This window comes from Pseudopipra pipra, chromosome 31, assembly GCF_036250125.1.
Source record: "Pseudopipra pipra isolate bDixPip1 chromosome 31, bDixPip1.hap1, whole genome shotgun sequence".
Taxonomy (NCBI): Eukaryota; Metazoa; Chordata; class Aves; order Passeriformes; family Pipridae; genus Pseudopipra; species Pseudopipra pipra.
Genome location: NC_087579.1, coordinates 382748 through 394546, shown reverse-complemented (window position 1 = coordinate 394546; position 11799 = coordinate 382748). Strand labels below are relative to the sequence as shown.

Genomic DNA, 11799 nt, shown 5'->3' with positions numbered 1-11799 from the left:
CCCGCCCTCGCCCCGCCCACTCCACCGCCTCCCATTGGCTGCGCACGTTCGGCCGTGGAGCGAGGAGCGCGCGGGGAGCGTTGCCTGGAAACCGGCGAGGGAATCCCGGGAATCCTCGAGGCGCCGGCGCTGCCCCGCCACTCCTGGAGCCAGCGGCCGTGCCCGCGCGGCGAGCGGGCACTCAGCGCCTGGCTGCGGCCGCCACAACGGCCAGGGAAGCAGGCGCGCAGAAGGCGCGCTTCGGCCCCCGGCCAGCGAGGAGCCCTAAAAAGAACAAAAGTGTTGAAAGAGAGGGAACTCATCGCACCATCACAGAACATGCTGAGTTGGAAGGGACCCACGAGGAGCGTCGAGTGCAAGCCTTTGCCCGGCACAGGACCGACCCCAAGAGTCACACCGTGTGCCTGAACTCTGCCAGCCTTGGTTTGTGACCACTGCCCTGGGGAGCCTGGTCCAGTGCCAACCACCCTCGGAGGGAAGAACCTTTCCCAAATATCCACCCTAAACCCACGTGAAAAAACCCTATTTGTAACCAAAAAAAAAAAGTTTCTATTTTCTTCCTTCCCCTTCTCCTTATTTAGTGTTTACACAACAGTACTGCAGTGCCCTACTGGCTCAAAACTGAACTACTTGAAGTCCTTGCCGTATAGGCTGGATTTTGCCCCTTAGGCAGAGGCTAATCTGTCTGCAGTCCACCAGGACTGCCAGAGCTTGGGGAAGGGATGGAGGCTATCGCAGGAAGGAACAGAGATGCGGAGATATTCCCTGATATTCTACTCTAGAAGCGGCTCAAGAGACAGCCCTGGAGTTGGAAACACTTGCCTTCGTCACTGGACGATCTTGTCCAGCACCACAGAAAGGATCTTCTCCTCTGGCAAAGCCGCAGCTTCCCGGGAGCCGTGGATTGAGAACTGGTGTCTTGGGGACAGGAGCTGCTGGGCCACCTGCTCCTGGGAATCTTAGACGGCAATGGCCTGGGCTCCCACTCCTACCCGCAGCCTTTTGCTGCCATGTGCATCCTCGGCGAGGAGCGGGCTCTGCTCTTCCCCGCCCCTCCCCGGCAGCAGGGAGACCTGGCCAGAGGGGCTCCTGTGTGTGACTCCGGCAGGTCTCCCAAAGGCTCTGGGAGGGATGGAGTCTCTTGCCAGAAGTAACTGAGGTGCCGAGATACTCCGTCCCTTGCTCTTGCCATACTGGATCGGGGAAGAGCCCTGGAGTCGGGAACACCTGCTTTTGCCATAGGAGACAACGCAGCAAATGTTCCTGCACAGGATCCTGATGTGGCACTGGGAGAGCATCAAGGGACGCATGGATTGGGCACCTCATATTTGGGATAAAGTGCCGTTTGTCTTCAATTTTCAGAGACGAGTGCAGGATTCTGAAAAGAAACAAACAACAGCCTTTATCCCAAAAAAGAAAGCCTGTATGCTTTCGCTTTGAGGGCCAGTTGGTGGCACAGCCTGGGCACTTCTTGGGCAGCAAGAGCTTCTGTGGTGGCACCTTTTATCTGGCAAAAATCTTCATTTGCATTCAATTTTTGGACCTACGTGGGCCATTGCAGAGCAGCGCTGAAAAAAAAAGGAAAAGCAGCTCTTTCCTCCAGGAAAGAAAGTCTGGATCCTTTCGCTTCAGGTGCAGTTGGTGGGGCAGCCTGGGCACTTCTTGGGCAGAAAAGAGCTTTCTGTGGTGGCACCTTTTGTCTGGCAGGAAACTTCATTTGGATTCTATTTCTCAGGAGGTGAGACCAGCCATCGCAGCACAAAACTTAAAGGAAAAGCAGCTCTCTCCACCAGGAAAAAAAGTCTGGATCCTTTTGCTTCTGCTGCAGTTGGTGGGGCAGCCTGGGCACTTCTTGGGCAGCAAGGGTTTTCAGTGGTGGCACCTTTTGTCTGGCAGGAATCGTCATTTGGATTCAATTTTTCAAAAGGTGGGACCGGCCATTGCATCGCAGGGCACAAAAAACGGAACAGCAGCTCTTTCCCTAAGGAAAAAAAGTCAGGATCCTTTTGCTCCTCCTGCAGTTGGTGGGGCAGCCTGGGCACTTCTTGGGCAGCAAAGAGCTTTCTGTGGTGGCACCTTTTGTCTGGAAGCAATCTTCATTTGGAGTAAATTGTTCAGGAGGTGGGACCGGCCATTGCATTGCAGGGCAGAAAAAAGGGAACAGCAGCTCTTTCCCTAAGGAAAAAATGTCTGGAAGCTTTGGCTTGGAGGTGCAGTTGGTGGGGCAGCGTGGGCACTTCTTGGGCAGCAAAGAGCTCTCTGTGGTGGTACCTTTTTTCTGGCAGGAATCTTCATTTGCTTTTAAATTTCAGGAGGTGCGACCGGCCATTGCAGTGCAGGGCTGAAAAAAGGGAACAGAAGCTCTTTCCCTAAGGAAAAATAGTCTGGAACCTTTGGCTTTGAGGTGTAGTTGTTGGGGCAGCCTGGGCACTTCTTGGGCAGCAAAGAGCTTTCTGTGGTGGCACCATTTGTCTGGCAGCAATCTTCATTTGGATTCTATTTCTCAGGAGGTGGGACAGCCCATTGCAGCGCAGGGTTAAAAAAAGGGAACAGCAGCTCTATCCCTAAGGAAAAGAAGTCTGGAAGCTTTGGCTTTGAGGTGTAGTTGTTGGGGCAGCCTGGGCACTTCTTGGGCAGCAAAGAGCTTTCTGTGGTGGCACCTTTTGTCTGGCAGGAAACTTCATTTGCTTTCAATTTTTCAAAAGGTGGGACCGGTCATTGAAGCACAGGGCTGAAAAAAGGGAACACAGCAGCTCTTTCCACCAGGAAAAACAGTCTGGATCCTTTCGCTTCTGCTGCAGCTGGTGGGGCAGCCTGGGCACTTCTCGGGCAGCAAGAGTTTTCTGTGGTGGCACCTTTTGTCTGGCAGCAATCTTCATTTGGAGAAAACTGTTCAGGAGGTGAGACCGGCCATTGCATCGCAGGGCAGAAAAAAGGGAACAGCAGCTCTTTCCACCAGGAAAAAATGTCTGGAAGCTTTGGCTTTGACGTGCAGTTGTTGGGGCAGCCTGGGCACTTCTTGGGCAGAAAAGAGCTTTCTGTGGTGGCACCTTTTGTCTGGTAGCAATCTTCATTTGGAGTTAATTGTTCAGGAGGTGGGACCGGCCATTGCATTGCAGGGCAGAAAAAAGGGAAGGGCAGCTCTTTCCCTAAGGAAAAAATGTCTGGAAGCTTTGGCTTGGAGGTGCAGTTGGTGGGGCAGCCTGGGCACTTCTTGGGCAGAAAAGAGCTTTCTGTGGTGGTACCTTTTTTCTGGCAGGAATCTTCATTTGCTTTTGAATTTCAGGAGGTGGGACAGGCCATTGCAGTGCAGGGCAGAAAAAAGGGAACAGAAGCTCTTTCCCTAAGGAAAAAAAGTCTGGAACCTTTGGCTTTGAGGTGTAGTTGTTGGGGCAGCCTGGGCACTTCTTGGGCAGCAAAGAGCTTTCTATGGAGGCACCTTTTGTCTGGCAGGAATCTTCATTTGGATTCAATTTTTCAAAAGGTGGGACCGGTCATTGCAGCACAGGGCTGAAAAAAGGGAACAGCAGCTCTTTCCACCAGAAAAAAAAGTCTGGATCCTTTTGCTTCTGCTGCAGTTGGTGGGGCAGCCTGGGCACTTCTTGGGCAGCAAGAGTTTTCTGTGGTGCCACATCTTGTCTGGCAGCAATCTTTATTTGGAGTAAATTGTTCAGGAGGTGGGACCGGCCATTGCAGCGCAGGGCTGAAAAAAGGGAACAGAAGCTCTTTCCCTAAGGAAAAAAAGTCTGGAAGCTTTGGCTTTGAGGTTTAGTTGTTGGGGCAGACTGGGCACTTCTTGGGCAGCAAAGAGCTTTCAGTGGTGGCACCTTTTGTCTGGCACAAATCTTCATTTGGAGTACATTTTGCAGAAGGTGGGACAGGCCATTGCAGTGCACGGCAGAAAAAAGGGAACAGCAGCTCTTTCCCTAAGGAAAAAAGTCTGGAAGCTTTGGCTTGGAGGTGCAGTTGGTGGGGCAGCCTGGGCATTTCTTGGGCAGCAAAGAGCTTTCTGTGGTGGCACCTTTTGTCTGGCACGAATCTTCATTTGGATTCAATTTTTCAGGAGATGGGACGGGATATTGCAGAGCAGAGTTGAAAAAAGGGAACAGCAGCTTTTTCCACCAGGAAAAAAAGTCTGGAAGCTTTGGCTTTGAGGTGTAGTTTGTGCAGGCTGGGCACTTCTTGGGAAGGAAGAGTTTTCTGTGGTGGCACATTTTGTCTGGCAGGAATCTTCATTTGCATTCAATTTTTCAAAAGGTGGGACCGACCATTGCAGTGCAGGGCTGAAAAAAGGGAACAGCAGCTCTTTCCCTAAGGGAAAAAAGTCTGGAAGCTTTGGCTTGGAGGTGCAGTTGGTGGGGCAGCCTGGGCACTTCTTGGACAGCAAAGATCTTTCTGTAGTGGCACCTTTTGTCTGGCAAGAATCTTCATTTGGATTCTGTTTTTCAGGGTGTCGGACTGGCCATTGCATCGCAGGGCAGAAAAAAGAGAACAGCAGCTCTTTCCACCAGGAAAAAAAGTCTGGAAGCTTTGGCTTGGAGGTGCAGTTGTTGGGGCAGCCTGGGCACTTCTTGGGCAGCAAAGAGCTTTCTGTGGTGGCACCTATTGTCTGGCAGGAATCTTCATTTGGATTCAATTTTTCAAAAGGTGGTACAGGCCATTGCAGCACAGGGCAGAAAAAAGGGAACAGCAGCTCTTTCCACCAGGAACAATCTCTGGATCCTTTCGCTTCTGCTGCAATTGGTGGGGCAGCCTGGGCACTTCTTGGGCAGCAAGACCTCTCTGTTGTGGCACCTTTTGTCTGGCAGGAATCTTCATTTGCTTTCAATTTTTCAAAAGGTGGGACAAGCCATTGCAGCGCAGGGCTGAAAAAAGGGAACAGCAGGCCTTTCCCTAGGAAAAACAGTCTGGAAGCTTTGGCTTGGAGGTGCAGTTGTTGGGGCAGCCTGGGCACTTCTTGGGCAGAAAAGAGCTTTCTGTGGTGGCACCTTTTGTCAGGCAGGAACCTTCATTTTGGAGTAAATTTTTCAGGAGGTGGGACAGGCCATTGCATTGCAGGGTTAAAAAAAAGGAACAGCAGCTCTTTCCACCAGGAAAAAAAGTCTGGAACCTTTGGCTGTTAGGTGCAGTTGGTGGGGCAGCCTGGGCACTTCTTGGGCATCAAAGAGCTTTCTGTGGTGGCACCTTTTGTCTGGCAGGAATCTTTATTTGCTTTCAATTTTTTAAAAGGTGGGATCGGCCATTGTAGAACAGCGCTGAAAAAAGGGAACAGAAGCTCTTTCCCTAAGGGGAAAAAGTCTGGAAGCTTTGGCTTTGAGGTGTAGTTGTTGGGGCAGACTGGGCACTTCTTGGGCAGCAAAGAGCTCTCTGTGGTGGCACCTTTTGTATGGCAGAAATCTTCATTTGGATTCTATTTTTCAGGAGGTGGGACAGGCCATTGCAGCACAGGGCTGAAAAAAGGGAACAGCAGGCCTTTCCCTAGGAAAAACAGTCTGGAACCTTGGGCTTTGAGGTGCAGTTGGTGGGGCAGCCTGGGAACTTTTTGGGCAGCAAGGATCTTTTTCTAGTGGCACCTTTTGTCTGGTACGAATCTTTATTCGGATTCAATTTTTCAGGAGGTGGGACAGGATATTGCAAAGCAGAGTTGAAAAAAGGGAACAGCAGCTTTTTCCACCAGGAAAAAACATCTGGAAGCTTTGGCTTTGAGGTGTAGTTGGTGCAGGCTGGGCACTTCTTTGGAAGGAAGAGTTTTCTGTGGTGGCACGTTTTGTCTGGCAGGAATCTTCATTTGCATTCAATTTTTCAAAAGGTGGGACCGACCATTGCAGTGCAGGGCTGAAAAAAGGGAACAGCAGCTCTTTCCCTAAGGAAAAACAGTCTGGAAGCTTTCGCTTTGAGGTGCAGTTATTGGGACAGCCTGGGCACTTCTTGGGCAGCAAGACCTTGTTGGAGGAAACAAAGACGACTGGGAAAGATATGAAGCATGGAGAAGAATTTATAACCCTTGAAAAAGACACTTATATACCAGACTAGACATATAATACTGATTATGACACTCTACGAACATGACTGTTATACCCCAGTTTATTGTTGTAATGTTACGCTGTTTTATGTACCCCCAGTTGTTGTTTTTTAAAATTGTCCACCATGTTGTCCCCTTCTTCTTCCCTCAGTTTTCCCGCCTTTTCCTTGTTTTCCCGCTCCTCTGCCTGCCATTGGTCAGGGTTTGGTGCAGTGCAGAGGTAGCTGTTGTTGGTCCTTTCCCCCGGTGATACCTAAACTCCTCCCCTCTCTACCCAGCTGCCCAATCACCGTCTTCCCTCAGTTGTCAATCCCATGCTCCTCCCTAGCCCAAGTTCCAACCTCAATCCAACCCTATATAAGTTGTTACCCCTCAAATAAACGTTGGCATTGCTTCACCGACCTCCATCCGTGTGAGAACCCTTCTTCGCAGTGCCCGACCCCATTCCTTTAACCCAGCGGGTCGTGGCAAGACCTTCCTGTGGTGGCACCTTTTGTCTGGCAGGAATCTTCATTTGCTTTCAATTTTTTAAAAGATGGGACCGGTCATTGCAGCATAGGGCAGAAAAAAGGGAACAGCAGCTCTTTCCAACAGGAAAAAAAGTCTGGAAGCTTTGGCTTGGAGGTGCAGTTGGTGGGGCAGCCTGGGCACTTCTTGGGCAGCAAAGAGTTCTCTGTGGTGGCACCTTTTGTCTGGCAGGAATCTTCATTTGCTTTCAATTTTTCAAAAGGTGGGACCGGTCATTGCAGCACAGGGCAGAAAAAACAGAACAGCAGCTCTTTCCACCAGGAAAAAAAGTCTGGAAGCTTTGGCTTTGAGGTGTAGTTGGTGCAGGCTGGGCACTTCTTGGGAAGGAAGAGTTTTCTGTGGTGGCACGTTTTGTCTGGCAGGAATCTTCATTTGCATTCAATTTTTCAAAAGGTGGGACCGGTCATTGCAGCACAGGGCTGAAAAAAGGGAACAGCAGCTCTTTCCCTACGGAAAAAAAGTCTGGATCCTTTCGCTTCTGTTGCAGTTGGTGGGGCAGCCTGGGCACTTCTTGGGCAGCAAGAGTTTTCTGTGGTGGCACCTTTTGTCTGGTAGAAATCTTTATTTGGAGTACATTGTTCAGGAGGTGGGGCCGGCCATTGAATCGCAGGGCAGAAAAAAGGGAACAGCAGCTCTTTCCCTAAGGAAAAAAAGTCTGGAAGCTTTGGCTTGGAGGTGCAGTTGGTGGGGCAGCCTGGGCACTTCTTGGGCAGCCAGGAGCTTTCTGTGGTGGCACCTTTTGTCTGCCAGGAATCTTCATTTGCATTTAAATTTCAGAAGGTGGGATCGGCCATTCCAGTGCAGGGCTGAAAAAAGGGAACAGAAGCTCTTTCCCTAAGGAAAAACAGTCTGGAAGCTTTGGCTTTGAGGTGCAGTTGGTGGGGCAGCCTGGGCACTTCTTGGGCAGCAAAGAGCTTTCTGTGGTGGCACCTTTTGTCTGGCAGGAATCTTCATTTGCTTTCAATTTTTCAAAAGGTGGGACCGGTCATTGCAGAACAGGGCAGAAAAAACAGAACAGCAGCTCTTTCCACCAGGAAAAAAAGTCTGGATCCTTTTGCTTCTGCTGCAGTTGGTGGGGCAGCCTGGGCACTTCTTGGGCAGCAAGAGTTTCCTGTGGTGGCACCTTTTGTCTGGCAGCAATCTTTATTTGGAGTAAATTGTTCAGGAGGTGGGACCGGCCATTGTATCGCAGGGCTGAAAAAAGGGAACAGCAGGCCTTTCCCTAGGAAAAACAGTCTGGAAGCTTTGGCTTTGAGGTGTAGTTGTTGGGGCAGTGTAAGGGGGATACTTTTGAATTAGATGATCAATGGAGCATAGAGGCATGAGAACGAAATCATATTAGGATGTGAAACCAGCTAGAGTATGGTACAATGTAACTTATGGCAGAAGCTAATTGTAAGGTCCATTGTGCTTTTTAGCAAGTCAGCTTGATATCCCCTATTATCAGAGCTGAGTTCTTCCTTGGTTTTGCTACATATTGCAAGATAGATACATCTACCCTTGAAACACAATGGTAGAGGTCATACATAGGGGTGAGAAAGATGATGATGGGAGGAAGATTATGTGGGCAGGGGTCGCTCGCCCCTTGCCCTACAAGTAGGGCATGCGCAGACTGTTGCCATGAGGTCATGATTAGGCGGTGTTTGGCTGCCATTCAGGCATCACCTTATGCTACGTACTGGCCCTACGTAGTGTAATGTGGAACTGATAAAAATGGGGTGTCGAGACTGCTGGGCCGAGCGATACTCATCCTACCACCGAGACTGTGTTGCTCCGCGGGGACGCCCGCTAAGCATGGGTACCGACCAGCTGCTGCAGATCCTGACAGCCCTGGCCTGTCTGTGTGGGTAAGCACAGTTTTTTGATAGGAAGCAACTGAGAGAACAAACTTTTTAGTGTTCCTTTAATTCCCCTTTTATGTTTATAGTATTTTTCCTTTAGTCTCCCTTTTTACTAACTAATATCGTGTTATCCATAATATTGTGTTAAGATCCTTTTTTGGTATCCCTTTTAACTAGTTAATATTGTATTAAATGCTGTTCGTAGTATTTGTTTTAATGCCACCCGATAACATAGTTAGTTTGTATCCTTTTTAGTTTTTAATTCCTCTTGCTAAGTTTATTGCTATTATTATTATTCTCACTGTAATAAAAGATATTTTGTGTGCTTGAGTATTTTTTGGCACTTGTCTTTATTCTGGACATGTATCCGAACGTACTGCTACATAAATTGGCGTAGTCGGCAGGATACATGGAGGAATAAGCAGTGCCCCAGGGAATTCGTTGGTGGAGTGCTCAGCTGACGTTTCTCTGTGTATTGGTGGGAGATCTTCAGGTGGAGTGCACAGCCTGGAGAGCCGCGTCCCCGTGTGCGTTGTGTAAAAGGGAGATTCTCAGGTGGGGAGCATAGCCTGGGAAGCCGCGTCCCTGTTTGTGTAGTGAACTCTGTGTGGGTGCCGTGAGTGCCAGTTTCTGGGTTCATATCTTCTGCTGGTTTTACTTTGTTTTAAACTGGGTTTCGTTGTTCTTGTTGATTAAGTTACTACATGGGTGGCAGTGCTTGTGTTTTATATGCTTTGTTTTTTGCATATGGGAGGTAGTTCTGAGCAATTAATTGTGAGTATACCCCATTTCTTGAGAGCTAGAATTAAGATTTGTCCTTTTTGCAATTGTTGTTAATATGTACGACTTCATTGTATTAATTGTAATAAATATATCCTGGGACCTAGAGGCAGCCAGGAGATAAGGCTAGATTGGACTTTAAATTTTTATTGTATTCGGTGTGGAGCAGATCAAAGCTTAGGAGATACTCAGTGGATTGAGTTTTATTGTTGTTTCACTCATAGATATGTTTTTCTGAAGATTCATTCAGAGTTACTGTAGAGTGTGCATTTTGTGGTTGGTATACAGAGATTTTAGATTTGATGTGTATGTGTAGTTAGGCTTGTTTGTGATGTAAGAGCCATAGTTTGTGGATTGGTGTGTCTCATTTTGTTTAGCTTGAAAATTGAGAATCTGTTGTTAGTGTTTTGTTAGTGAGAACACTAGTAGACTAAGATGAAAAAGTGGTTAGGAGGGTCAGCCGCAGGCGGCAATGAACCCAAGAAAGCTCCTCCCCGTGAATTAGTAGAATTGGGGCAGGAGCCATAGATTACTTTGTAGAACAAGTGGGAAGTGTGTACAAAGATTCCTTTTGAGTATTGGGGGCAGCAGACCCCGATGGAGGTATTGCAATACTGGGAGCAGTTTACCCCTACTAGTAAATCAAGCAGTCGTCTGGAACAGGCTGGACGAATGGGGGGTGCACTGCTTACTGCATACAAGTTAACTGTGGAAAAATGCAAAAAAAAAAAAACTGCAGGAGCAGCTGAAGGCTGTAAGAGCCACTCAGTTGGTACAACGCCAGACTTTACTTGACCTTCAGGCCGAAAAGAACAGGGTAGAAGATAAATGTGTTACTTTAGCTGAGAAATATGCTGTGAGAACTGTTCAGTGCAGACAAAAGAAAATAGACCAAAGTGATCGGGACCATGGGTCCGAGCTATAATCACTTCCTCTGATTGAGATCCAGAGAAGTGGAATAGTAACATATAGAGTAGTAGTGATGATTCTGATGAGGACGATTTTATAGAAAATTTAGAGAAGTTATCAACAGCAGATGAGTTGGCACACAGAGCAAGGGGCTGACTCTGTGATAATAGACGAAGTTGATGCCACAAAGTTTTTAGGGTTAACCAATGACGTATATGTACAAAATGCCCTTCGGTGTTTAAGACAAACACTGGGAGTTGATAGAACTTTGGTTTCAGTTATTGCTGAAGGTCTTAGTGACCGTTTTACTCATGATGGATCATGGCAGGATGGAAGTTCATCCTGGGTAACTCTTCATCAAGCAATCAAGATATTAAAGGGGGAAGGGATGAAAGTAGCTATTGAATTGCAGAGCCCTGAACTTTACATGCAACAGCCTTTAATTCTAGTCATGTGAAACAAACTGTTAGAAGGCTGTCCTGTACCCTGGAAACCATACATTATTCCACTGCTAGTGTCTAACTCAGAGACACCCATAGAAGAGATCATAGAGAGGTTGCAGCAACTTGGTGACCTTCCAGGCCTCCCACCCACAGAACAAAACCTTAACTTGATACAATTATACTGTTGTAAGAGGAGAGGTAATATGACACCTCAAGTAGATATTAAGTTGTTAGTATTGGGAAGGGGGGAGTTGTTTGTGTTTTGTCTCCCACAGGACCCTACTGGCTTCCAGCATGTTCGATGAAACCTGAGAGAATTCTGGACAGAGATCAGTGAATGCTGAGCAGCACAAGACCAGCCCGAATATCACATGGAAGAAAAACATATCCTAAATATAATTAATTGTGTCTACTAACTTTTGCTAACTGGTGTAATGACTCAGTTATCGTGTACCTGTCTCTTGTGTGTCTTGTTCACACCTGATGTTGGGATTCATGTAATGAACAATGTCCTGGCCAGAGGCTGGGAGGATATAGCTACCACAGCCATGACTACTCTTGCATTAACCTATTCAGTGCAGGTTATGTATCTTGAATAACAAGATGGATTAGTTATTCTTTTCTGCATAGCAGGTCTCGTGTCCCAATGGATCCCTGGATCTACTCTTCCAGAGATAAGAAAGTCTATATTTCTTAGATGAGTTGCACCAACAATCTGTATGCTTTGTTTTGTATTACTGGTAAGCAACAAACAGAATTGGAACATTATTCCTGAACTGTGTGCTGCCAAGTTGTTCTGGCAGCAGTGTTAAAGGTAAAGGCTAAAGCTAAGCCCTGGCTTCAAGAAGTGAAGGACATATGTGATGCTGTGTGCAGAGGGACTGCAATTGTGGTTGATTTTGTCTCCTGGGATGGGGCAGACATGCCACTAAGGGGGGAAAGAAGACAATGGAAAACTATAAAACTTGTAACATCCTGAAGCCTAATGGTCATCACTGTATAGAACGATCCGTTTCTGTGCTATTCATGTCACACCAGTGATGTTTGTGAAGATCAGGCAGAATGGTGTGGTTTGAGAATTCTAAATCAGACACTGATTGTTTTGCAGTGCTCATATTTGTATGTGTTTCATCCCGGTAGTGTTACAACAGGTGGCAAGAATTATTTGGAATCAACAAATGACAGGAACCTTTTGGCTTACGAGTCTATACAAGAATATATGTGATTGTGAAATAACCATGTGTGAGGTGCTGGGCCTCACAGAAGAAAAGCTTAT

At 47.6% G+C, this 11799-nt stretch overlaps 1 long non-coding RNA gene across 1 annotated transcript; it reads left to right on the top strand.

Moving 5' to 3' along the window:
* The first annotated feature begins 3448 nt into the window (after positions 1-3448).
* Positions 3449-4601, top strand: LOC135404327 (uncharacterized). The gene is made up of 2 exons (XR_010425614.1): positions 3449-3551; positions 4521-4601. It is a non-coding gene; the product is annotated as an uncharacterized LOC135404327 (long non-coding RNA).
* The last annotated feature ends 7198 nt before the right edge of the window (positions 4602-11799 follow it).